This window comes from Schistocerca cancellata, chromosome 3 (genome assembly GCF_023864275.1).
Source record: "Schistocerca cancellata isolate TAMUIC-IGC-003103 chromosome 3, iqSchCanc2.1, whole genome shotgun sequence".
Lineage (NCBI taxonomy): Eukaryota > Metazoa > Arthropoda > Insecta > Orthoptera > Acrididae > Schistocerca > Schistocerca cancellata.
In genome coordinates this window covers 489,001,182-489,027,403 of record NC_064628.1, presented here as the reverse complement: position 1 = coordinate 489,027,403, position 26,222 = coordinate 489,001,182, and positions in this window count along the sequence as shown.

Genomic DNA, 26,222 nt, shown 5'->3' with positions numbered 1-26,222 from the left:
GAAAAACCCACCGTGGTACAACAACAAAGTTAGGAAACTACTGCGAAAGCAAAGAGAGCTTCACTCCAAGTTTAAACGCAGCCAAAACCTCTCAGACAAACAGAAGCTAAACGATGTCAAAGTTAGCGTAAGGAGGGCTATGCGTGAAGCGTTCAGTGAATTCGAAAGTAAAATACTAGGTACCGACTTGACAGAAAATCCTAGGAAGTTCTGGTCTTACGTTAAATCAGTAAGTGGCTCGAAACATCATGTCCAGACACTCTGGGATGATGATGGCATTGAAACAGAGGATGACAAGCGTAAAGCTGAAATACTAAACACCTTTTTCCAAAGCTGTTTCACAGAGGAAGACCGCACTGCAGTTCCTTCTCTAAATCCTCGCACCAACGAAAAAATGGCTGACATTGAAATAAGTGTCCAAGGAATAGAAAAGCAACTGGAATCACTCAACAGAGGAAAGTCCACTGGACCTGACGGGATACCAATTCGATTCTACACAGAGTACGCGAAAGAACTTGCCCCCCTTCTAACAGCCGTGTACCGCAAGTCTCTAGAGGAACAGAAGGTTCCAAATGATTGGAAAAGAGCACAGGTAGTCCCAGTCTTCAAGAAGGGTCGTCGAGCAGATGCGCAAAACTATAGACCTATCTCTCTGACGTCGATCTGTTGTAGAATTTTAGAACATGTCTTTTGCTCGAGTATCATGTCGCTTTTGGAAACTCAGAATCTACTATGTAGGAATCAACATGGATTCCGGAAACAGCGATCGTGTGAAACCCAACTCGCTTTATTTGTTCATGAGACCCAGAAAATATTAGATACAGGCTCCCAGGTAGATGCCATTTTCCTTGACTTCCGGAAGGCGTTCGATACAGTTCCGCACTGTCGTCTGATAAACAAAGTAAGAGCCTACGGAATATCAGACCAGCTGTGTGGCTGGATTGAAGAGTTTTTAGCAAACAGAACACAGCATGTTGTTCTCAATGGAGAGACATCTACAGACGTTAAAGTAACCTCTGGCGTGCCACAGGGGAGTGTTATGGGACCATTGCTTTTCACAATATATATAAATGACCTAGTAGATAGTGTCGGAAGTTCCATGCGGCTTTTCGCGGATGATGCTGTAGTATACAGAGAAGTTGCAGCATTAGAAAATTGTAGCGAAATGCAGGAAGATCTGCAGCGGATAGGCACTTGGTGCAGGGAGTGGCAACTGACCCTTAACATAGACAAATGTAATGTATTGCGAATACATAGAAAGAAGGATCCTTTATTGTATGATTATATGATAGCGGAACAAACACTGGTAGCAGTTACTTCTATAAAATATCTGGGAGTATGCGTGCGGAACGATTTGAAGTGGAATGATCATATAAAATTAATTGTTGGTAAGGCGGGTACCAGGTTGAGATTCATTGGGAGAGTCCTTAGAAAATGTAGTCCATCAACAAAGGAGGTGGCTTACAAAACACTCGTTCGACCTATACTTGAGTATTGCTCATCAGTGTGGGATCCGTACCAGATCGGGTTGACGGAGGAGATAGAGAAGATCCAAAGAAGAGCGGCGCGTTTCGTCACAGGGTTATTTGGTAACCGTGATAGCGTTACGGAGATGTTTAACAAACTCAAGTGGCAGACTCTGCAAGAGAGGCGCTCTGCATCGCGGTGTAGCTTGCTCGCCAGGTTTCGAGAGGGTGCGTTTCTGGATGAGGTATCGAATATATTGCTTCCCCCTACTTATACCTCCCGAGGAGATCACGAATGTAAAATTAGAGAGATTAGAGCGCGCACAGAGGCTTTCAGACAGTCGTTCTTCCCGCGAACCATACGCGACTGGAACAGGAAAGGGAGATAATGACAGTGGCACGTAAAGTGCCCTCCGCCACACACCGTTGGGTGACTTGCGGAGTATAAATGTAGATGTAGATGTAGATGTAGATTCCTGTGTCTTAGTTTCGTCATTTTTTCGTGTCTGATTGATGTCTGGTTCTGAAGTTGACGTTGTCAATGTCGCGTTTTGTCGCGTAGTACTCACTCTCCATTCGCCTGTATATCTGTTTAAATATAGGGGTTGTTGTCTTAATCGATCCGGTAAAATTATGTCTTGAACATCCTCACAATTAAGTTCAATATTCATTTGACTGTCGGACATATTTTGCAATGTGTCACTTTCACTAAGCTCGTCCGCGGAAACAATTTCTACGCGTCTAACGTCCATCTTGCGGTTTTCGTAATTAATTACAAATAAAATTTTCCAATGGCAAAAAAAAAAATAAATGTAAACATGATATGTTGAAATCTGAAACTTCTCTTATGGAAATGGATATTTCTATGTGATTTTTAATTAGAAATTGAATTATTAAAGTGGTACTGAAATTTCCCTCTCACAAATAAATGACTGTGAATATGCTCTTCACTTCTCATTTGCAATAATAGTATATCAATTTTAACTACAATTTGAAGAAATAATTTCGAAATAAATGGATCGGAATGGCTGCTTGAAACTGGAAAAAATGTAAATTTCTGTACTCACAATTTTTTTTTTTTTTTTTTTTTTTTGTTCTTCAGTCTTATGTTGCAAACGTAGCGTCAGATATACAGTTTTCAATCCATAATTTTTCTTTCGCGTCCGTGCAAATTATTTTATGGACCGTTATCCTTTTCCCTTTTTTTTACCAAATTAATTTCCTCAGCATGAAAATGAAAATTAACACGAATTAATAACAGGGAAAAAAATATTGTTGTAAATTTCATGTACGTAACATTAGAATTGAAATGAATGAGACTTAGTCCAAATTCATTTTCTGATGCTATTAAGTGGTTAAAATTAGATAAAATGTCCAAAATTTATAATAATTGCACTTGTATCAAATCCGGAGATTGTAAGTCCTGTCACCGGGACGCCAATTGTAGTGTTGCCTTTTGTCTCGGGAAAATACCATCAAAAATATAAAATTGAAAATCTGATTTGAATTTTGGTGGTTTCAGTTACGTATAAGGCTGACTTCGTATTATTGATTGAGATAGTGCTGTAATTTGACCGTGCATGGCAGACCGGGTCGGCAACACTACAAAAAGCGACTGTACCGAAATAGCTTCAGAAACTAGTGGAATTTTCCCTTATAATCTTGTTAGAAACGCAGTACTAATTACATTATAGTCTTCATGGCTGTCCTCCTAATTCCCTTGTAGGACGACCCGTCTTTCACTTTTCTCCGTCTGTTGAAAACTTCTTCAAGTTGTCACTGTCATGATCAATTTACAAATTTGGCGATAACCACCTCGAATCACTATTGAAACAACCTCGCTTTGTCATATAATTTTAATTTCCACCGAAAAGCACATTCAACACAGCGCCGAAAAATACACGTCTTTTGTATGAAGACAAGAGAGAGAGAGAGTAATCAATTAGTTGTTAAAAACAAAAACCTACGTAAAAGTAAAAAGACGAACAAAATTATTAATAAAAATCGGTCGCTGGCGCAGCGCTCTTCTGCGTGCGCGATCGTAAATTATATCTTTGTATTGGCGGAGGCGAGGTAGTCAAAGTACCATTACAAACTGATTGTTTCATTGGTAACAACTCGAAAGCAGTTAGCAGTGGTGTAGATTAATTTAATCTACGTCTTAGTACATAGACAAAGATTCGCGGACTAATACTTGAGCCAATGAAAAAAAACTTCACAAATTCAGTAAGATTAAATAAGTTACTGGAATACATGTAACTCAGTTACTTTAGCCGATAGTAACGTAGAGCTAAACTACTTGTCCGAAAGTGTAAAGGAACGTGTTTCGGATAGGATACGTCGATTATTTCGAAGTAAAAAATATTAATATAAGTTATGTACCCAGGATAGTTTTGTAGATGAAACTGAAACCCACTTTAGGTAACCACCGGAATAACTTTTACCAGTCAAGTATCTACAGTATCAAACGTAACGACTGAGATGAACAGTATGTAGGGCAAAAATGCCGAAATTTACGAATGACGGAGCACAGCAATCAGTCGTCCTTTTTGCAGGTTTTATTTAGGAAATCTAGATTTCGGAAAGTGCCTAGCCATTATCAATGCATTTTTTCATAGTATCAGTGCTTGTCAGTTATCTGCCGTTCGTACGTCTGCCGACATCTCTGAACACTTTGTCATTAGATGTATTAGAAGATACAAAACTTTATAGCTACCACAAGAGTTGGCCTCAAAATTTCGTAAGTCAGTACAATGACTTCACGGAAGGACATGTCTATGACATTTGCTGAATTGTTGTAGTTTTTACGTACTGCTTTCCTGTCTTTACATTCTGTAATTTTTCCTTAATGTAAGTAACATGACATGCTTAGAGCAACATCGTTTTAACTACATTGTCAGCTAAGCACACATAATAGTGTGGTTCTCTAACGCAATACTATTTTACCAGATTATTAGTGAATAGGTAATAGGAAATAATTTAACACTGGAATTGTTATCAAACCGCTATATTTGTATGATTCGTTGTAGCCATTATTATTTTATCACAGTACGTTTTTAGATTTTAGGTACTACCAATAAAAAGGTTGTCCATTAAAGCAACTAAAGGGGTTGTGTTTAGTTACTGATGTGGCACCGTGTTCCCCCGTGCCAAGTACTGGACATTGCAAGTCGCTACAGTGCCCCACCAGCGAGGCATGCTACTACCATGACGACTGCATGATATTTGCGTGCCCTGTAACGGCCGTTTAGGCCCTACGTAAGATACTCGCTGATTTGCAGAATGGGGCCTTTCGTGCCACTTACCACGAAAACATAACCACAACATAATTGTTAGTTTAACAGCGTGACAGAGGGCAATATTTTGTTAAAGCCATTATTACGTTATTGTAATGTAGTACATCCACATTTACATCTAAATCTACTTTGTTACTCTGCAAATCACACTTAAGAGCTTGGCACGGGGTTCATCAAAAGCGTTCAAAACAATTCTCTGTTGATCCACTATCGAACAGCGCGCGGAAAATACGAACAATGTAATCTTTCCGTGCGAGCACTGATTTCCTTTATTTTATTATGATGATCGTTTCTCGTATATGACTCGGCGTCAAGAAAATATTTTCGCATTCGGAGGAGAAAGCTGGTGATTGAAATTTCGTGAGAAGACCCCGCCACAACTTTGTTTTAATGACGTCCACCCCACATCCTGTCCGTTCATTCTCTCCCCTATTTCTCGTTAATACACTCCTGGAAATTGAAATAAGAACACCGTGAGTTCATTGTCCCAGGAAGGGGAAACTTTATTGACACATTCCTGGGGTCAGATACATCACATGATCACACTGACAGAACCACAGGCACATAGACACAGGCAACAGAGCATGCACAATGTCGGCACTAGTACAGTGTATATCCACCTTTCGCAGCAATGCAGGCTGCTATTCTCCCATGGAGACGATCGTAGAGATGCTGGATGTAGTCCTGTGGAACGGCTTGCCATGCCATTTCCACCTGGCGCCTCAGTTGGACCAGCGTTCGTGCTGGACGTGCAGACCGCGTGAGACGACGCTTCATCCAGTCCCAAACATGCTCAATGGGGGACAGATCCGGAGATCTTGCTGGCCAGGGTAGTTGACTTACACCTTCTAGAGCACGTTGGGTGGCGCGGGATACATGCGGACGTGCATTGTCCTGTTGGAACAGCAAGTTCCCTTGCCGGTCTAGGAACGGTAGAACGATGGGTTCGATGACGGTTTGGATGTACCGTGCACTATTCAGTGTCCCCTCGACGATCACCAGTTTTGTACGGCCAGTGTAGGAGATCGCTCCCCACACCATGATGCCGGGTGTTGGCCCTGTGTGCCTCGGTCGTATGCAGTCCTGATTGTGGCGCTCACCTGCACGGCGCCAAACACGCATACGACCATCATTGGCACCAAGGCAGAAGCGACTCTCATCGCTGAAGACGACACGTCTCCATTCGTCCCTCCATTCACGCCTGTCGCGACACCACTGGAGGCGGGCTGCACGATGTTGGGGCGTGAGCGGAAGACGGCCTAACGGTGTGCGGGACCGTAGCCCAGCTTCATGGAGACGGTTGTCAATGGTCCTCGCCGATACCCCAGGAGCAACAGTGTCCCTAATCTGCTGGGAAGTGGCGGTGCGGTCCCCTACGGCACTGCGTAGGATCCTACGGTCTTGGCGTGCATCCGTGCGTCGCTGCGGTCCGGTCCCAGGTCGACGGGCACGTGCACCTTCCGCCGACCACTGGCGACAACATCGATGTACTGTGGAGACCTCACGCCCCACGTGTTGAGCAATTCGGCGGTACGTCCACCCGGCCTCCCGCATGCCCACTATAAGCCCTCGCTCAAAGTCCGTCAACTGCATATACGGTTCACGTCCACGCTGTCGCGGCATGCTACCAGTGCTAAAGACTGCGATGGAGCTCCGTATGCCACGGCAAACTGGCTGACACTGACGGCGGCGGTGCACAAATGCTGCGCAGCTAGCGCCATTCGACGGCCAACACCGCGGTTCCTGGTGTGTCCGCTGTGCCGTACGTGTGATCATTGCTTGTACAGCCCTCTCGCAGTGTCCGGAGCAAGTATGGTGGGTCTGACACACCGGTGTCAATGTGTTCTTTTTCCCGTTTCCAGGAGTGTACAAAACGTGCTGCACTTCTCTGAAATTTCTCGGTAACTTCATTAATCCTATCTGGTAAGGCTCCCACACCGTGCAGCAGTACCTCAAAAGAAGACGGACAAGCGTAGAGCACCTAGTCTAGCAAATCTATTGCATCTTGTAAGTGTTTTGCCAATAAATCGTAATCTTCTGTTTGCTTTACCCACAATGTTATCTATGCGGCCGTTCGAAATTAAGTCACTCGTAATTTTAATCCGTAAGTATTTAGTTCAATTTACAGCCTTTAGATTTGTGTGATTTATCGTACCGAAATTTAGAGGGTTCGTTTTTCTACTCGTGGGTGATTTCACACTTTCCATTATTTAGAGTCGATCGTCAATTTTCATTCAATTCTGATATCATGTCTAAATCGTTTTGCAATTTGTTTCGATCATCTGATGACTTTATAAGACTGTAAATGACAGTATCATTGGTAAATAATCTAAGAGTTCTACTCAGATTTTTTCCTAAATAGTTTACGTAGATCAGGAACAGAAGATGCCCTATAATACTTCCTTGGAGAACGCCAGATGTTACGTCTGTTTTCCTCGACAACTTTCCGTCAGCTAATATCAGCTGTGTCCTTTCTGACAGGATATCAGGAAGCCAGTAGCAAAACTGGAACGATAGTCCGTAAGTATGCAATCTGATTAGAAGAACGGCGCCAAAAACCTTCTAGAAATCTAAAAATATGGAATCAGTTTGACATTCCCTATCAACAGCGCTCATTACTTCCTGAGAATAAAGAGCTAGTTTCATTTCACTAGAACATTAGTTTCTGAATCCATTTTGTCTGTCAATACATCGTTTTCTTCGAGATATCTCATAATGTTCAAACACAGTATATTTTCCAAAATCCTGCTGCAAGTCGATGTTTGTGATATGGGTCTGTCTTTCAGAGGATTATTTCTATTTCCTTTCTTGTGTATTGGTGTGACTAGTGCAACTTTCCAGTCTTCGGTACAGATATTTCAACGAGCGCTCTGTTGTATATGATTGCCAAATATGAAGTTACTGTATCAGTATACACTGAGAGAAACCTGAGTGATACACAGTCAGGACCGGATGCTTCTGCTTCTAAGTTAATAAATTGTAGGCAGTTATTTTTGGTTCGAGTCTTGGAATATTTATTTCCTCTTCTTTGGTGACGGAATTTTGGAAAACCGTATTTAGTAACTCTGCTTTACTGACATTGTCATCAATAGCACCACAATTGTTATCGCGCAGAGAAGGTATTAACTGTGTCTTTCCGCTGGTGTACTTTATATACGACCAGAGTTTCTTTGGATTTTCCGTTATATTCTGAGACAGAGTTTTGTTCCAGAAAGTATTCGAAGCATCTCGCACTGAAGTTCGCCCTGCATTTCGAGCTTCTGTACAACTTCGCCAATTTTGAGGGATCTGCGTTCTTTTAAATTCGGCTTTTTTAGTTGCTCTTGCAACAATGTTCTGATCTGTTTATGTACGACGGGGGATCAGTAACACCTCTTCTTTACCTGATATGTGTGTCTCAATAGCCGTCGTTACCATTTTTTTAAATTTAAAGCACATCTGGTCTACGCTTACATATTGAGATAGGAAGGACTGGACACTGTTTCAAAGGAAGGCCACAAGCGGATGTGTATCTGCTTTTTTAAACTGATGTATTTTGCGTTTATTTTTGGTGCGGTTGGATGTTACGGATACAGTCTCGCTACAACAACCTTATGGCCACCAATCCCTGTATCCGTCATGATGCGATGCTCTGTGCTAAGAGGTCAAGTATGTTTTCGCAACCATTTACACTTCGAACTAATTGTTCAAAATAATTTTCTGAAAACGATTTCAAAACGATTTCGGATGACGTTTTTTGCCTACCTCCGAGCTGAAACATGTATTTTTGCCAACGAGATTCAAGTCACCAGCACCTATATCTTTAGGAGTGAGGCGACTGTTTGAAATGAGACTCAAGGTTTCTTTGAACTGCTCAGCAACTGTATCATCTGAATCGGAGGGAACGGTAAGAGGAACCAATTATTAATTTATTCCGCTTGTCAAGTAAAGCGTATACCCATAGTAACTCCCAGAAACTGCTTTGATTTCACGGCAAGGTAAGATACTTCCAACAGCAAAATACAGCCCACCACCAACTGTTTAATTTATCCTATGTGAACATGGTTAGGTTCCATGAAAAAATTTCGGCTGAACTTATTTCCGGCTTTAACCAGCTTTTCGAACCTATAACGAATTGAGCTTTAGTGCTTCCTACTATCGCTTGGAACTCTGGTTGGTTTCCAACACAGGTACAACAATTTACAACTACAATACCGATTGTTTCCAGGTCTTCATTCCCGTGTTTGTTCTGCACCATTTTATACTGATGTCCTTTCTGTGGTTTACCGATGTCCTGTAACCTAAAATATCATCCATACCCCTCCACAGAACCGTTTTACTACATAAACAGCGAAAATGTTGTAAGAGATAAACTTTCTTACTTTCATTGTTTTGTGGGGGTTGTCAGTGAGAAAAAGTTTCTTATAAGTCTGAAATTCGTGTAATGTATCTTGCATGTCACTAAGTTCAAAAAATGGCTCTGAGCACTATGGGACTTAACTTCTGAGGTCATCAGTCCCCTAGAACTTATAACTACTCAAACCTAACGAACCGAAGGACATCACACACATCCATGTCCGAGGCAGGATTCGAACCTGCGACCGTAGCGGTCGCGCGGCTCCAGACTGCAGCGTCTAGAACCGCTCGACCACCCCGGCCGGCTGTCACTAAGTGTCCTCATTCTCAAATATATGATGAATAATGCATGGATATTTCTACGCAGTGAGTTACACTGTTTTTTCGCCCACACCCCTGTGATTGGTTGGTGGCTCTTATCATTACTGCGATTCTTTCGAGAGAGTAAGTAACGTGTACCAAGTTTGGTTCAAGTCGGTACCGTCGCTTAGGAGAAGCTGTGAAACATACATATATGCGTACATCCATCTTTACGTTTACATTCCACTCTGTGTGTTATACATTTCAAAGGTGGTCATGACCAAAACTGGTTACCGGAATATAAATTATTTATTGTCATCTGGTCAGTTTTATGTCAAAACTGTAATTTTTTATCGCTGTGGCTCCTAAGTGATGTCAAATTTATTAAAAGAATGTAGTTAGCTATTGATGAACTTAATTAACTTTGGATTTTGAAATTCCGAATTGTGATGCTGTTAACATTTCCTGACGTCATCTCTACCGACGGAAAAGAAACTTCGAATGAAGAACCTATTATTATGAAGCGGCAATATTTAACACTTTAACAAGAGAAGTAGAAAATTATCTTGTCAATGTCGCGAATGAATGACAAACAGACTGTTACAGAGGCATGTGAGATGAAAGACGACGGCCGTGTGATCATTGATTTTGCGGGCAAGGCGTTCCGTAACCTGTTATTAGGGGAGTCACACCGCCCATGGCTTCAGCATACTTGATGTAAACAGCTTTCTTTCACTGCAGCCTCAGTCTGCAAAACGCAGGCGACCGCAGTTTAATATCGAAGATACTTATCGCGTCCGCTGCTAGGCATTTCTAATTACTGACGTTAAATGTGAAACCCCAATAACGTAGCCGCTCACGTAAAAACACGTAAATTTTTAAATTAAATAAGAAATAAAGACAACTTTCTCGAGTCTGGTATCAAATTGAATGAAAATGAAAGTAAGTTGTGAATGAAGTCTCATAAGAACCATCTTAAAAGTGATGCATCAACCAACTTTCATAACGCATAACTGGCTTGAGAGTCACGATTTCTATTAGGAGAAAACTCTGCTGTACAAGAAGTTGCATACTGATGCCGGAAAATGATAAGGCGTAGCAGAAGATGCTCAGACCAGAGAAACTTGAGACTTAAAGTCTGTATCCGGGAACTCCATTCAGGGACTCTACAGAGCATCGGAAACTTGGGAACCATTGCGCATCTTCAGACAGCAGGTGTAACCTTCTCCACCACTGCAGATCTCGGGGATCAGTCGAGATTCAATCCTTCACAGATCTGGTTCGATGATTTTTGAAAACTGGTTCTAAGATAAGGGCTACCACAAATAAATTGAAATTTAAGACAAAAGTTGAAATAATTTGCCGACGGCGGTTAACGAATCAAACATGGAGGAAGTTCTATTACTCAGTCAGGCAATAAGAGAAAAAGAAGTTACGGTAATTGTTCTGAATGCTTCCTTCCATCTTTACTGTACACTTACCAACTTTGTCCTTGCTCGGATATTTCTGGCATAATGCTAAAGTCTTAAACACTGCATGTAACGTAATTGCGTCCTTTTGCATCGACGACATGTTGGAAACCTTATGTACTGCACAAGATCTCTGCATTAAAATTTATGTCCTAACTACTGTACTATTAGAGGTATTCAGTTCTCTCCCGTCAGTGCTTATCTAGTTTCTGAAGAAAGAAACAAATATGTTACAGCTATACAAAATGTATGCATTTAAGTCTTTTCGATCCAATGATTGCAGTTCACATACATAATACTCTGTGAATTATAGGCACACAGAATAAATTAATATCATTAATACCACTTTTCTTTAATTGCAGGTTACACCTCAGTGCACACATTTGTCAGAGGCTTTGTACGCTGAATAAAAAGTTCAAGTTGTATAGTTAGTATTATTCCTCCACCGCTGCTGCTTCAATGGTGTTTCACATATAGATAGCGGTATTATATATATATATATATATATATATATATATATATATATATATATATATATATATATATATATATATATATATATATATAAGGCTACTTAATTGAAAGGTAAACAAAATAAGAGATGACTATTTAGCTACAACTATTTTAATTTGAGATATGCTTTGCAGTACAACAAAGTAATGTAACCTGAATGTATTGCCACAGAACACTGCATACCTCGCAACAAAATATCTATAGCTACACAGTTATCTCTTGTTTTGTTCATTAGCAACTAAAAACGACGTCTACATTAGGTGAAACATATCTGGCAATAAAAAATTAGCTGCAAATGAGGGATTGAACTGTGTAATGCAGCGAGGTTTACTGAGATAGTCCCATATTAATTTTGTCTTTGTGGGGTGTTAATAACATGGTTAGCCTTCTACTTCCTCCGCTATTTCTCTCTCTTTCTCTCATTCTTTGTGTCTCTCCCACTCCACCGCGTTCGGCAAATTACCACAATTTTACAACTGAAAAATAACAAAAATACAAAATACACCTAATAGTTACGGCAGAAGAAAACGAAAGCACTGCGAAGCAATCCTCATACAGGAACACTTAACTGTCACTCAGAACTCATGGAAATGTGTTTCTAGTGCGCACATCTCCTTAGGCAGCACCCCTGATTTGCTGAATGACCCTGAAACCGTTTTGCCATAATTCGTTTAGACGTCTATAGTCCTCCTGAGAGAACAGTTCGACTGCAGTGTCATACAGACGAACAAACGGATGAATATGACTGAATCAAGGGTTCCTGTATCGTTTGTAGATGAGAGACTATGACAGATGATCACGGATACCTCACGACGTATAGTCCTCTTGATATTCGTATTGTGTCATTGACTTTTACCAACATAATCAGTGACATGCAGTCCAATAGCTGTTTTTCCATACGTCGAGGGTCCAGTGCCAACTATACTGCTCCTACGTTAGTTTACGTAACTTTTTGGTGAGGTGAGCAGATCAGCAACAGTGGACCGTTGCGACTGTTAGCTTCTGTTATTACATGAAGTGGTTGCGAACATTAAAAGCACGGTGCAAACGACATCGGAGATGGAGTATCCATAATAACAGAATAGATCTGATCTAACGGACATCAGACTGGACTTAAGGCGAGATAGAGGGGACTGTCAACCATCGAAGTAGTACGACTGCCACAGTACAAAAAAATTTAAGTCCCGCTACCAACGGGAATAGAGATCGACTTGTAGGGCAAATCGAACAAAATACTGGGAGAACAAATGAAAACTCTAGTCTTTCTACCAACAATTGAAGTTGAATCTAAGACCCGTGGATGGAGACAGTCAGGAGAGTAAGAGCTTGGCAAAATTCTCTCAGACTACTATCTTGGTACTAACCAATTACACAGACTACTTAAATAATTGCACTACATCTGCATCTACATCTATGTCATTACTCTGCTATTCACAATAAAGTGCCTGGCAGAGGGTTCAAAGAACTACCTTCAAGCTGTCTCTCTACTGTTCCACTCTCGAGCGGCACGAGGGAAAAACGAGCACTTAAATTTTTCTGTGCGGGCCCTGATATCTCTTATTTTATCGTGATGATAATTTCTCCCTATGTAGGTGGGTGCCAACAGAATGTTTTCGCAATCGGGGAAGAAAACTGGTGATTGAAATTTCATGAGAAGATCCTGTCGCAACGAAAAACGCCTTTGTTTTAATGATTGCCACTCCAATTCACATATCATGTCTCTGACACTATCTCCCCTATTTCGCGATAGTACAAAACTAGCTGCCCTTCTTTGTACTTTTTCGATGTCATCCGTGAGTCCCATCTGATGCGGATCCCACACTGCACAGCAGTGCTCCAGAATATGGAGGACAAGCGTGGTGTAAGCAGTATCTTTAATAGACCTGTTGCACCTTCTAAGTGTTCTGCCAATGGATCGCAGTCTTTGGTTTGCTCTACCCACAATATTATCTATGTGATCGTTCCAATTTAGGTTATTTATAATTGTAATCCCTAAGTATTTAGCTGAATTTACAGTCTTCAGATTTGTGTGACTTGTCGCGTAATCGAAATTTAGCTGATTTCTTTTAGTACTCATGTAAATAACTTCACACTTTTCCTTATTCAGGATCAATTGCCACTTTCCGCACCATACAGATATCTTATCTAAATCATTTTGCAAGCCGTTATGATCATCTGATGACTTTACAAGACTGTAAATGAAAGCATCATCTGCAAACAATCTAAGACGGCTACTCAGATTGTCTCCTATGTCGTTAATATAGATCAGGAACAATAGTGGGCCTGTAACACTTCCCTGGAGAACGCCAGATATTACTTCTGTTTTACTCGATGACTTTCCGTCTATTACTACGAACTGTGACCTTTCTGACAGGAAATCACGAATCCACTCGCACAACTGAGGCGATACTCCGTAGGCACGCAGTTTGGTTGGAAGACGCTTCTGACGAACGGTGTCGAAAGCCTTCTGGAAATCTAGAAATATGGAATCAATTTGACATCTCCTGTCGATAGCACTTATTACTTCATGAGTATAAAGAGCTATTTGTGTTTCACAAGAACGATATTTTCTGTATCCGTGCTGACTACGTGTCAATAAATCGTTTTCTTCGAGGTCCTTCACAATGTTCGAATACAATACACGTTCCAAAACCCCACTACAAATCGACGTTAGTGATATAGGCCTGTAATTCAGCGGATTACTCCTACTTCCCTTTTTGGGTATTGGTGTGACTTGAGCAATTTTCCAGTCTTTAGGTACGGATCTTTCTGTGGGCGAGTGGTTGTGTATAACTGCTAAATATGGAGCTATTTTACTCTGAGAGGAACCTGACTGGTATACAATCTGGACCGGAGGCCTTGCCTTTATTAAGTGACTTAAGCTGCTTCCTTACTCCGAGGATATCTACTTCTATGTTTCTCATCTTGGCAGTTGTTCTTCATTGGAATCCAGGAATATCTACTTCGTCTTCTTTGGTGAAGGAGTTTCGGATAACCGTGTTTAATAATTCTGCTTTAGCGGCACTATCATCAGTGACTTCACCGTTGTTATCGCGTAACCAAGATATTTATTACGTTTTGCACTGGTGTGCTTTATGGATGACCAGAATCTCTTTGGGTTTTCTGCCAGATTTCGCGACAGAACTTCGTTGTGGAAATTATTAAAAGCATGTCGCATTTCAGTACGCGCTATATTTCGAACTTCTGTAAAACAGTTCCAGCCTAGGGATTTTGCGTTCTTTTAAATTTGGCATACTTTTTTCGTTGCTTCTGCAACAACTGTCTGACCCGTCTGGTATACCACGCGGGATCAGTGCCATCACTTATTAATTTATGTGCCGTATGTCTCTGAAATACTGTCGATATTATCTCTTTGAAAACATTTTACAACTTTTCTATCAAATCGGAAGGAGTGAAGACTCTCTTAAAATGGCGTTAGGAACATTTTTATCAGCTTTTTTAAATAGACATAGTTTGCGTTTCTTTTTGGTGGTTGTAGGTGTTACGGTATTCAGCCTCTGATTCAGACCCTCCACTCGGCTCTGCACCAAAGGACCACTGTCGGTTCTATCGACGATGCTGCAGATGGTGAGCTCTGCCTTAATCTCGGAAACAAGACTGGCAGTCTTCACCATTTACGCTAGCCGCCCGAAACCAGACAGAATCAAAGCGACACACGTCATTGGTACGACATGAGCCACCACCTGCAGTTGTCTGCACCCTGTACTCTTCATGGCATCTGGAAACACCCTTTCCACATCCGGAATGACTCCCCCCAGAATGCACACGGATTGCACACTGGCTTCCTTCCCCTCCTTCGGAGCCAGGTTCGTAAGGGGCCTCATTGCGCGGCTGACGTTGGAGCTCCCAACTGCCAGCAAACCCACCCTCTGTGAATGCCCAGGCCTTGCGGGCCGCGAAGCGTCCTCTGGAACAGGGTAGACAACTGCATCCGGCTCAGAGACATCGTCAATCGCAGATAAAGACCGAAACCTGTTCGTCAAACGAACCGGGGAGGCCCTACGATCGGCCCCTCGGAAAGTTTTTCGCTGCCTGCCAGACTCAGAATGATCTCCCACTCGACCACGGGTGAGGGGTCAACCTCAGTGCAGGCAGTACCCGGGGCGGTCACAGCAGTGGCCCGATCGGAGGACACGTGGGACGTGTTCGATGTCCCCCAGATCCCCGCGTCCGATCCCCCACAGTGACGCCCCTTGGCAACAGCCTCAAGCTGTGTTACGGACGCCAACGCAGCTTGCAGCTGTGAGCGAAGGGTCGCCAACTCAGCTCGCATCTGTACACAACAATCACAGTCCCTATCCATTACTGCAGTAGCTCCTGTTTGAAGCTCGTAAAAATATATAACAAACGAACGATGTACTCGCCTTATTAGCAAGGGGAAATCGAAGTGCTCTCTCACTGCTGGTCTAACCAACACTGAGCTGTTCTAACCAAACAAACAAAAGCCTGTACGATATGAGGGTCGATAGCAACGATGGTACTGTACACTACACTGTTATTGAAATAAAAGGTTGTGCCTAGTAAGCACCCGAACACGCAGTAAATTACAAAAATAAACTAGTAACTACACAGATAACTCAGAATAAGTCGCTCATGTTTGAAGCTCGTAAAAATATGTAATAAGCGAGCGGTGTACTCACCTTATTAGTAGCAGAAACTCGCGGTGCGCTCTCGCTGATGGTGAATTCACCCAAATGTAGATACTACACTCTCTGCTGAAGACGAAGCCTAATACTGACATAGGGAGCTCCACAGGTTTAATCATAAATTTAATTTGACCTTAGGAAACGGAAATTTATTGGACTTCCTTTTAATATTACGGTCCGAACAGTTGAGGCATGTAACAAAAAGTAGGTAACTGCGATATTAATTGACACCGTGCAGCCATTTGATACTTTATGATGACTACATTATTTCTCTGGCTGGGAGAACTTAAGACATCCCAGTGTCTATAATGCAACTTAATTGATTACCGTAGGGTAGAGCTCTGGTCTGCTCAGCCGGTCACAAAAGTAATGAACTGTACTGAAGATTGCCCACAGACGTCAATTTCTGGACCAGTGTTTTGGGCTTGCCACTTAATACTCTCTTTTATTCAACTGAAAGAAGATAGTTACGTCGCTGTGACGGTGGCATATGCCAACGATGTCATATAGTTGGTGCTGAAGAACTCTTGAGCTGAGCTGGAGGAAATGGAAAATGGAATACTCTCTCGAATGCTGCGATCATGCATAAACAAAAAGTTGACCATAGCTCCATAGAAAACCAAGCATTTACATCTAAATAGTCAATATATACTGTGTAGAAATCATCTCCACCACCAGACAACTTACCCAATGAACGAAAAGTATAACTTCTCACAAGACATCCAGCCACAAACAAAGCAACAAACATTATGGAGGAAGTTGTCGGTGCCTCCATATCCAGTTGCAATCTACTACCGCATTCTGTGAGGACGAATCATGATGCCATTTCTACACGTCTATCAATGACTTCACACCCGTTGTCTGGGTGCATAGACATCCAATCTGGCAGACCGGACAAAAACTGCCTCATGTACAGTTAGGTGTGTTCCAAGACTCTTAGTGGCATTAAGAGAGCACAAGTTACTCTCTCACCTATTTTTCGTATACGCAATATTATTAAAGATATTATTACAACCTGACGCACCTTGACCTAGACTCTAGACAGTTAGTGGCCTGAGCAGATGGTGATGGAGCCTGGTAGGGCGCTAAATGCATGGGGTACTTTTATGGTTCTTAGCTCATAGAAATGGCATGTTGGGAGTTGGAAGCAATTGGCGGCGAGCCCATCCCTCAGTAAACCTTGCCTGACAGGCCCACAGCTGTACAGGGCAGACAGGGCAGGCCCTTGTTCAGATGAGTCTCCAGCAGAACAGTGCTGCTATACCTGTATTGGCGCCAGCGAAAGGCTAGGTGGGTGCGATGGACTGAAGGGACGCATCTACACAGTGGAGTCGTAAACAGGGCATTGTGTGCAGAGCCACGTGTAATAAAAATTCACAAGTTTTCATGTTTGCCGATACTGCAGTAGGCCTGTGACCCACTTGCATCGGCCACCTCGGTAGTATAGGAAACTCTGGCGTCTGAGAAACGTTTAGAGATAGAGTCTTTATTACACCTCATAGCTACGACTAACAAGCTCCAAGGCATAGGGGATTTAGATAATGATCTTTAAGATTGTATCTGCTTGCTTGTTGCTGCAGGAAGCGACGCGACTTTGGAGAAAAACATCTTCCCCCTTGACGAAAACTGAGAAAAGCCTGTAATTGGCGGTATCTTCTTTTTCCAGAGATGCAGATTTCTTAACTCTTTCTCTGGTTCGACAGGAGTTTGTGCTGTCGTGTGGGAGGGGAGATTTAGCGAGTCTAGAGCGCTGTGGTTGGCTCAATACGGTATGAAGCCGGTGTCGTTGGTGCACTCTGGGGAAAACGGACTTTTTTCTGAGGAGGTGCGACGCTCTGAGCGGCTGGACTTTGGTCGGTATGAAGAGACTTCAGGTAGGTGCTCTGGCATGTGTGACTTATGCTTGGGACCTGTCCTGAGACTGACTTCACTTGCGACTAGTTTAGACAGGGGAGCCTGTGATGATGTTCTTACTGTACCAACAGTGTGACATCAAACGTCTCAGACTACTCGTTTACCGAGCGAGGTGGCCAGTGGTTAGCACACTGGACTTGCATTCGTGAGGACGACGGTTCAATCCCGTCTCCAGTCATCCTGATTTAGGTTTTCCGTGATTTTCCTAAATCCTTTCACGCCAATGCCGGGATGGTTCCTTTCAAAGGGCACGGCCGATTTCCTTCCCCATCCTTCCCTAACCCGAGCTAGCGCTCCGTCTCTAATGACCTCGTTGTCGACTAACCTAAACTAACCTAACTACTCGTTTGCTGAGGCCACACTTATTCAGTTTTGGTTTACCAGTCTTGACGTTAGGTATCGTTGCACGCTCTGTCATATAAGTGTGCCAAATTGATCCTTGGCACGACCACCGAACGGTTGTGTCACACACTGTAATCTACCGTGATTTCAGGGCTGTGTCAAAGAGTAAATTGCGATCCGTCTGCCTGATCGCTAGACCGTGGGATTTTTGCATTTATTTCGTGGCCGGGGTCGATTCGCAAGTGTCTCACGTCTCACCTCCGCCGCACACATATCGCCAGCTGCAAGTTACATCGCTGCACGAAGCGAACGTACTGCCACTCCGACCTTGTCAGATCATACAGATCTCAACTGCCACTTGCTCTCAGCTGCACCTATGTTGAGAAACTTCTGTAGATTATCAATCAAAATCTGCTCTACGTCAGATCAATTCGGAGTGCGTTGTCTACACTTTTAGGGCCAGAGTACTTGACTCACTTCTGCCACCCAGGATCGTTGTGCACTGTGGATTTAAACCAACTGTTAGTTGTTTATCTGTAACTTGTTTAGCACAATTTATGTTTGACTTTGTTTTGGGAAAATAAATGTTATTAGTAAATTATATTTTGCATACATTCTCAGTCATTTATATATGGTCCAAACAGTGTTACCTTTGAGCCTTTGACATCACGCCAACTGAAGCTTTACTGGTGATCCTCGGAATCTACCCAGGAGGCATTAAAGTAAGGTATTGTGCAGCCTCTTACTACTTACACAATGAGAATTTGACGAAAATCCACCAAATCTTAGAACGAAGGGTAACGCGCAAGGTCCACTCACTGAACGGGAAAGTGAATACATACATGTAGAAACGACTGAGACAACAGTTAATCGGTTCGAAGAGTCCACCAACTCTTTCCCGTACATTCACGGACATCCAGCCTTTGGCTACGGAAAAACCAGTCAAGGCGCTGCTTACAAATGCATATATCCCCCCCCCCCCCCCCAATTAATATTGCTACCTACAGGCGAACATATTTTTTATTATTACTTAGTCATTATTACTATTACATGATCCAGTCACATTAACTTGACCACCGCTCATGTTCGATGTCAACGTGCAATAACCACTCACAGACTGCAGGTGGTAGCACTAGCAATAGAGGGTATATATGGCATGTCGGGTGAATGCGGAAAACAGTGCAGTTCTCTGTCGTGACATGGGAGAAGAGTGATTTATCTGGTGTCCGGAAGGGCATGATCACTGGCTTTTGAGCCAAAGGTGAAAGCACTTCCGAAATGGTTCAGTTTGTAACCTGTTCGCTTGCCGCCGTGGTCCATGCCGAAATGGCTCAATCCCAAACCGACGTTACTTCAAATGGTTCAAATGGCTCTAAGCACTTCGGGACTTAACATCTGGGGTCATCAGTCCCCTAGAACTTAGAACTACTTATACCTAACTAACCTAAGGACATCACATGCATCCATGCCTGAGGCAGGATTCGAACCTGCGACGGTAGCAGCAGCGCGGTTCCTTACTGAAGCGCCCAGAACCGTTGCCGGCCGCGGTGGTCTAGCGGTTCTAGGCGCTCAGTCCGGAGCCGCGCGACTGCTCCGGTCGCAGGTTCGAATCCTGCCTCGGGCATGGATGTGTGTGATGTCCTTAGGTTAGTTAGGTTTAAGTAGTTCTAAGTTCTAGGGGACTGATGACCATAGATGTTAAGTCCCATAGTGCTCAGAGCCCAGAACCGTTGGGTCGCAGCCCGCCGGCGTCGAGGTTAGTGTGGTGCACCATGTGTCGTAGATGACGGGGGTGAACAACGGCTGCAGAGCAGTGTACTGGCGAATAGACGCGCAATTGTTTCTCAGTAGACCCCCCCAGATGAATCAAGAAGCTACCAACAGCGTCACCTCGACGACCCTTTAGTGAACGCATGGTACACCGCAGCAGGCACCTGGTTCACGCACCCATGCCGACTGCTGTTCATCAGCGACAAAGGCAGGTATATGCCCACCAGTACCGCAGTTCCGCGTCACTGAGTGGCTCCATCCGACAGACGGCCTTCGGCGCGTACAGCTCGAAACATCCGAAAGCAAACGTCCTGCAACTGTTACAGTCTGGGGAATAATTTCGTGGCGTGCCCTGAATGTTGGGGACAGTGTCAACCCCTATATGCTGTTTGTTTTTCCACCACACGATGGGATCTACCACTAGGACAATGCAACTTGTTACAACGCTCACAGTGTACTTGATTGGTTCGAATAGTACCTGTATGAGTTTACCATGCCTCTCTGCCCACCAAACTCCCCGGATTCAAACCCAATCGAGAATCTTTAGGACCAATTCGAACCGAATGTTCACACCATGGGTCCCCAGTAGAGAAATCTAGCACAGATGGCGACGACACTGGGTTCGGCATGGCTCCACATCCCTGTCGGTACCTTCTGGTGCCTCCTGTATGTCTTACAGAAACCCATTCTTCAAAATGTGTTTGTTCAGTCTTTTGACAGGTATTCACCTTAATGTGAGTGGACAGTCCAGTACAGTTATCACTAATTTGCTGAGACACAACCTTGTAATCGATTACAACTAGTAATAATTTCTAAAAACGTGGAAAACAATGTTTATTATAAGTAGAGACACTAGGTGTGAAGAGAGCAGTAAATAAAATGATGCCTATTGAATTGGACTGGGTATGACCAGCTGGTTTGATATCTTGCGTCCGGGCCATCCACCGTCCACCTTTACATCGACGTCTTGTGTAATATCTTACAGCAGCTCAGGAGCGTTCTCCCTCTCTATGCCACAACAGCTGTCTTTAACTCATGCTCAGAGGCGTATTTAAAAAATGGACAAGCGCAAATCCTTTTGAAGTATTAGTGTGTCTATCAGTTTCTCTTTATTCTCGCGTCAGATTTTGCATAACGACCTAGAGTGAAATAAACATTTTTATTTTCAGTATCATCACTACGTAATTCTATTTCCTTGGTTCTTCCTCGAGTAAGTGTGTAAATAGCATTACCATGAATATTCATGTTTGGAAACTGATAGTCTTGATACTATAGGTGATTTTTCACCGTCTAAATCATCTTGCATAGGTTGTCGGTTCGCAGTATGTCCTACTGTAAGCTAGCAGATAGCTTTGGCAATGTGCTTTCCTTCTATAAAGTCATGCTTCTCTAATTACCTTCGGGTATTCTTCTGCAATACGTATCGACTGTCGCATCTACATCTGCATACATACTTCACAACCCACTATATTCTCTTTCCTGTTCCACTCGTAAGTGGACGTAGTGATAAACGCCCGTCTTTATACTTCCGTACGAGCCCTGATTTTTCTTGCCTTCGCGAGTCTTCCGCGGGATATTCGTTGGTGACACCAGAATCGTTCTGCATTCTGTCGCAAAGCCCGATTCTCTAAACTTTCCCAATAGTATTTCGCGAAATGAAAGTTTTCTTCCCTTCAGATCTTCACATTTTTCAAGTGCCACTGCCGTAACACTCGCGAAGTGATCGGATCTACTAGTAACAAACCCAATAGCACGCCTCTAAGTTGGTTCGACGTCTTCCTTTCATCCGACCTACATTACAATGCTGTTCTCTTTTCTGGGAGTTTTGAGCGATTCAGAATTTTCTCTGCATTTCTTGATTATTGTGAATGATTTTTTTGTGATGATGTGTTATTAACAAGGCATTCCGTAGCCTGTTGGTTCTAGTTTCTCATGTTTTACATGACTGTGTAAATGTAATCCGATTAAGAGCTGGAAAATTACTTCAGCAATCATCTAAATGAATGAATTAAACAGTGATGAATAGGATGAAATGAGGAGGTAGAGAAAATACAAAGGAGAGCATCAAATGGAGATGCTCAACGAACCACTGTGGTAGTCATTGCAAGCGAGGCAGCGTGTGTCATGGAGAGGATTACTGTTGAATTTTAGAGAGCGTGGATTCGAAGGATAGTCGGGAAACAAACTACTTCATCTAGAATGAAATTTTCACTCTACAGTGGTGTGTGCGCTGATATGAAACATCCTGGCAGTTTAAAACTCTGTGCCGGACCGAAACTCGAACTCGGGACCTTTGCCTTTCGCAGGCAAGTTTGGAAGGTAGGAGACGAGGTACTGGCGGAATTAAAGCTGTGAGGATGGGGCGAGAGTCGTGCTTGGGTAGCTCAGTTGGTAGAGCACTTGCCTCCGAAAAGCAAAAGTCCCGAGTCCAAGTCTCGGTCTGGCACACAGTTTTAATCTGCCAGGAAGTTTCAAAATACTTCATCCTTCGTATGTTTCGTGAAACGAACAAGACCAGAAAGCTACAGAAATTTGGCCTCATGTGAAAGTTTATAGTCGTCGAACAATCAAACAGTCTTGGTTGCAAAGTTTTAATTATTATTTCTTTACCAACGACGCGTTTTGTCTGATTCAGACACCTTCAGACTGGCTTATACTAGAGGGCATTAGGCGCATGTGATACATAGCATACACAACGTCCCAACATATAACTCCCCCTGTCAAATATTCGTAACCATTCGGCGGGTGTCCTCGTTCAGGCATGCAACGTGGTCCAGTGAATACAAAACAGGATTAGATCTACATCGATCTGTCCCCTTGTATTCATTGGCTTACGCTGCATGCCTCAACAAGGATACTGCGCAATGTTTCCGAATACTTGACGACGGCGGTTATTTGCTTGGACGTTCTGCATGCTCGGTATCCCAAGTGTTTTACCCCATCTAATATCAGCCAGTCTGAAGATAAACTTCCTGGCAGATTAAAACTGTGTGCCCGACCGAGACTCGAACTCGGGACCTTTGCCTTTCGCGGGCAAGTGGTCTACCATCTGAGCTACCGAAGCACGACACACGCTCGGTCCTCACAGCTCCACTTCTGCCAGTATCTCGTCTGCTACCTTCAAAACTTTACAGAAGCTCTTCTGCGATCCTTGCAGAACTAGCACTCCAGAAAGAAAGGATACTGCGGAGACACGGCTTAGCCACAGCCTGGGGGATGTTTCCAGAATCCGATTTTCACTCTGCAGCGGAGTGTGCTCTGATATGAAACTTCCTGGCATATTAAAACTGTGTGCCCGACCGAGACTCCGCTGCAGAGTGAAAATCTCATTCTGGAAACATCCCCCAGGCTGGGGCTAAGCCATGTCTGTGCAGTATCCTTTCTTTCAGGAGTACTAGTTCTGCAAGGATCGCAGAAGAGCTTCTGTAAAGTTTGGAAGGTAGCAGACGAGATACTGGCAGAAGTGGAGCTGTGAAGACCGGGCGTGAGTCGTGCTTCGGTAGCACAGATGGTAGAACACTTGCCCGCGAAAGGCAAAGGTCCCGAGTTCGAGTCTCGGTCGGGCACACAGTTTTAATCTGCCAGGGAGTTTCATATAAGCGCACACTCCGCTGAAGAGTGAAAATCTCATTCTGGAAACGTCCCACAGGCTGTGGTCAAGCCATGTCTCCGCAGTATCCTTTCGTTCAGGAGTGCTAGTTCTGCAAGGATCGTGAAGAGCTCCTGTAAAGTTTGGAAGGTAGGAGACGAGATACTGGCAGAAGTGGAGCTGTGAGGACCGAGCGTGAGTCGTGCTTAGGTAGCTCAGATGCTCAGTCGGCTCGCAGCCGTGTTAGCGTGCGGAGCTGCTCCGCGCGCCGTCCGACGCTCCTCTCTCGGCGGTGTTTACTTCCGCGTCGCGGTGTCTGTGTCTATCGAATCCAGTACTAACGTACACCATGGCGCACTCGTACCGCCGTGCAACGATCAAAATAACGTTTCAGGCCGAACATCCACGACCCAGAGCTTTCGAAGTCGAACAGTTCATACGTGAGGATCTACGTTTGAACCCCCAAGGCGTAATCGGCATACACTTTTCCATCACTGGAAGTGTTGTCTACATCAAGATGTCGACGGAGGAAATTTGCAATGACATAATTCACCGTCATGCCACCGGACTGAAATTTAAACACTCTGATGGCCATATGGGTGCTGTGACAGTCGCCCATGCTGGATTCGGTCTCCGGACATTGCGGGTGTTTGAGCTCCCGTTCGAGGTGCCTCAGGATGTGGTCATTGCCGCTTTCCAGCCATATGGCACCGTCTTGGGTCACGTCGCGGAGAAGTGGCAAACATTTACGACCTACCCCGTATTAAATGGCGTCCGGCAAATAAAAATTGAGCTGACGAAACATGTCCCATCGTACCTGCTGATTGGCGGTGTGAGGGCCATCGTCATGTACGATGGACAGCCACGAATGTGCGCAGGATGTGGCCAGGAGGGACATGTACGTTCCGAATGCTTACACCGCCGTTTAATACAGACGCCGTTACGTGAAGAGACCCAGGCTTCGACGGTCACGTCCTTACCCATCACCTACGCCAAGGTTGCACAGGACCCCGTCGTACCAATCTCGATTGCGCCAGCAGCATCGTCAACGCCACCCGCCGCAGCACAACGCGCCGAGGACACAAGCATGGCGTCGCCTCCAGTGCTCGCTTCAGGACCGACCGGGTTGCAGACCGAAACCGATGTTCCTGTAGGAACCATGGACGTCGACCTCGGTGTCGTGCCGACGTCTGCCTTTGTCCAGACGGATTCGGCGTCAGACTACGGGCGACCACATTCTGATTCAGAAGGCCACATTCGAAAACAGCGGTCGCTTCGCGAACACAGGAAACGACGACGAACGCCTTCCGATGACGCCCTTTCTCAGACGGCCCCGCGAGATGTCTACCTGATGTCTGACGGTGATCTCCCACATTGTGTCCAGTCGCGCGATGTGGCAGCAACTGGCGCCTCTCCTGTGACGCCTACTCTCCCAGCCAGGGACGTGTCCTCGCCGTTGTCAACGAATGATGACGGCGGTCCCCCTGCCACTCATGTTGCGGAATCCACAACACCCGTTCCGGAAGTACGTGACCGTCACATGTCCACGTCGTCAGCTTCCTGGGCCGATGACGTTGAAGAAGAAGTGGAACAGACTGCCAGCGTGTCTGCACATGAGTCCACCTCGGCGACACTGGGGCTGGCGCCCCGCCAGTAATTATCACCACTGCGGGACCACCGGCGGGTCTCCACCTGCCGGCTACTTCTAGCGCACGTTCTGCAAATACTGAGGATGGCCGTACACAGCAATATCGTATCGCCACGATGAATCTTGCCACCATTCGTGCCCCCCATAAACTGGCCATGTTCAGAGACATTATTTACTCTGCGGATGTGGACATGGCACTCTTACAAGAGGTGTTTGTGGCTGACTTCCTGGTTCCCACCAGATACAACGCCCATGTTTCCCACGCATCCGATACCGGTAGCGGCGTCGCCATCCTGCTACGCGACGGACTCCCTGCAGAGGACGTCATCTACCTCCCCACTGCGCGAGGTATGGCCCTCACACTGTTCGGCGTGCGTATTATTAATATCTACGCTCCGTCCGGCACTGGCCGCCGTCATGACCGACAAACTTTTTTTGCCGAAAGCGTCACACCCCTCTTCACCGGTCCGCAGGACGATTTGTACTCGGTGGGAATTTTAACTCGACACAAGAGACCGCGGACCAACTCCCGCGACATTCCCCTTGTGCATCTCTCTCAGTGGTCATCGACCGTCTACGACTTGTTGACACATGGAAGAAGCTCCACAGAATTCAACCGGGCTATACATTCTACATCTCTCACTCGTCAAGCCGCATAGATCGCATCTACGTTACCCGCTCCCTTGCTGATGGCACACGTCATGCGGAAGTCTGGTCCTTGGCCTTTTCAGACCATGATGCGTACCTCTGTGACGTCACTCTCGCCCGACAGCAAGTGTGGCATAGTCGTGGTCTGTGGAAACTCAATGTCGCTCACCTGACCTCCTCAGACTGTCACCGTATGGTCGTAGAAGCATGGGCACGCAGCCACCATCGTCGAGAAGCCTATAACTCCACCTTATCATGGTGGCTC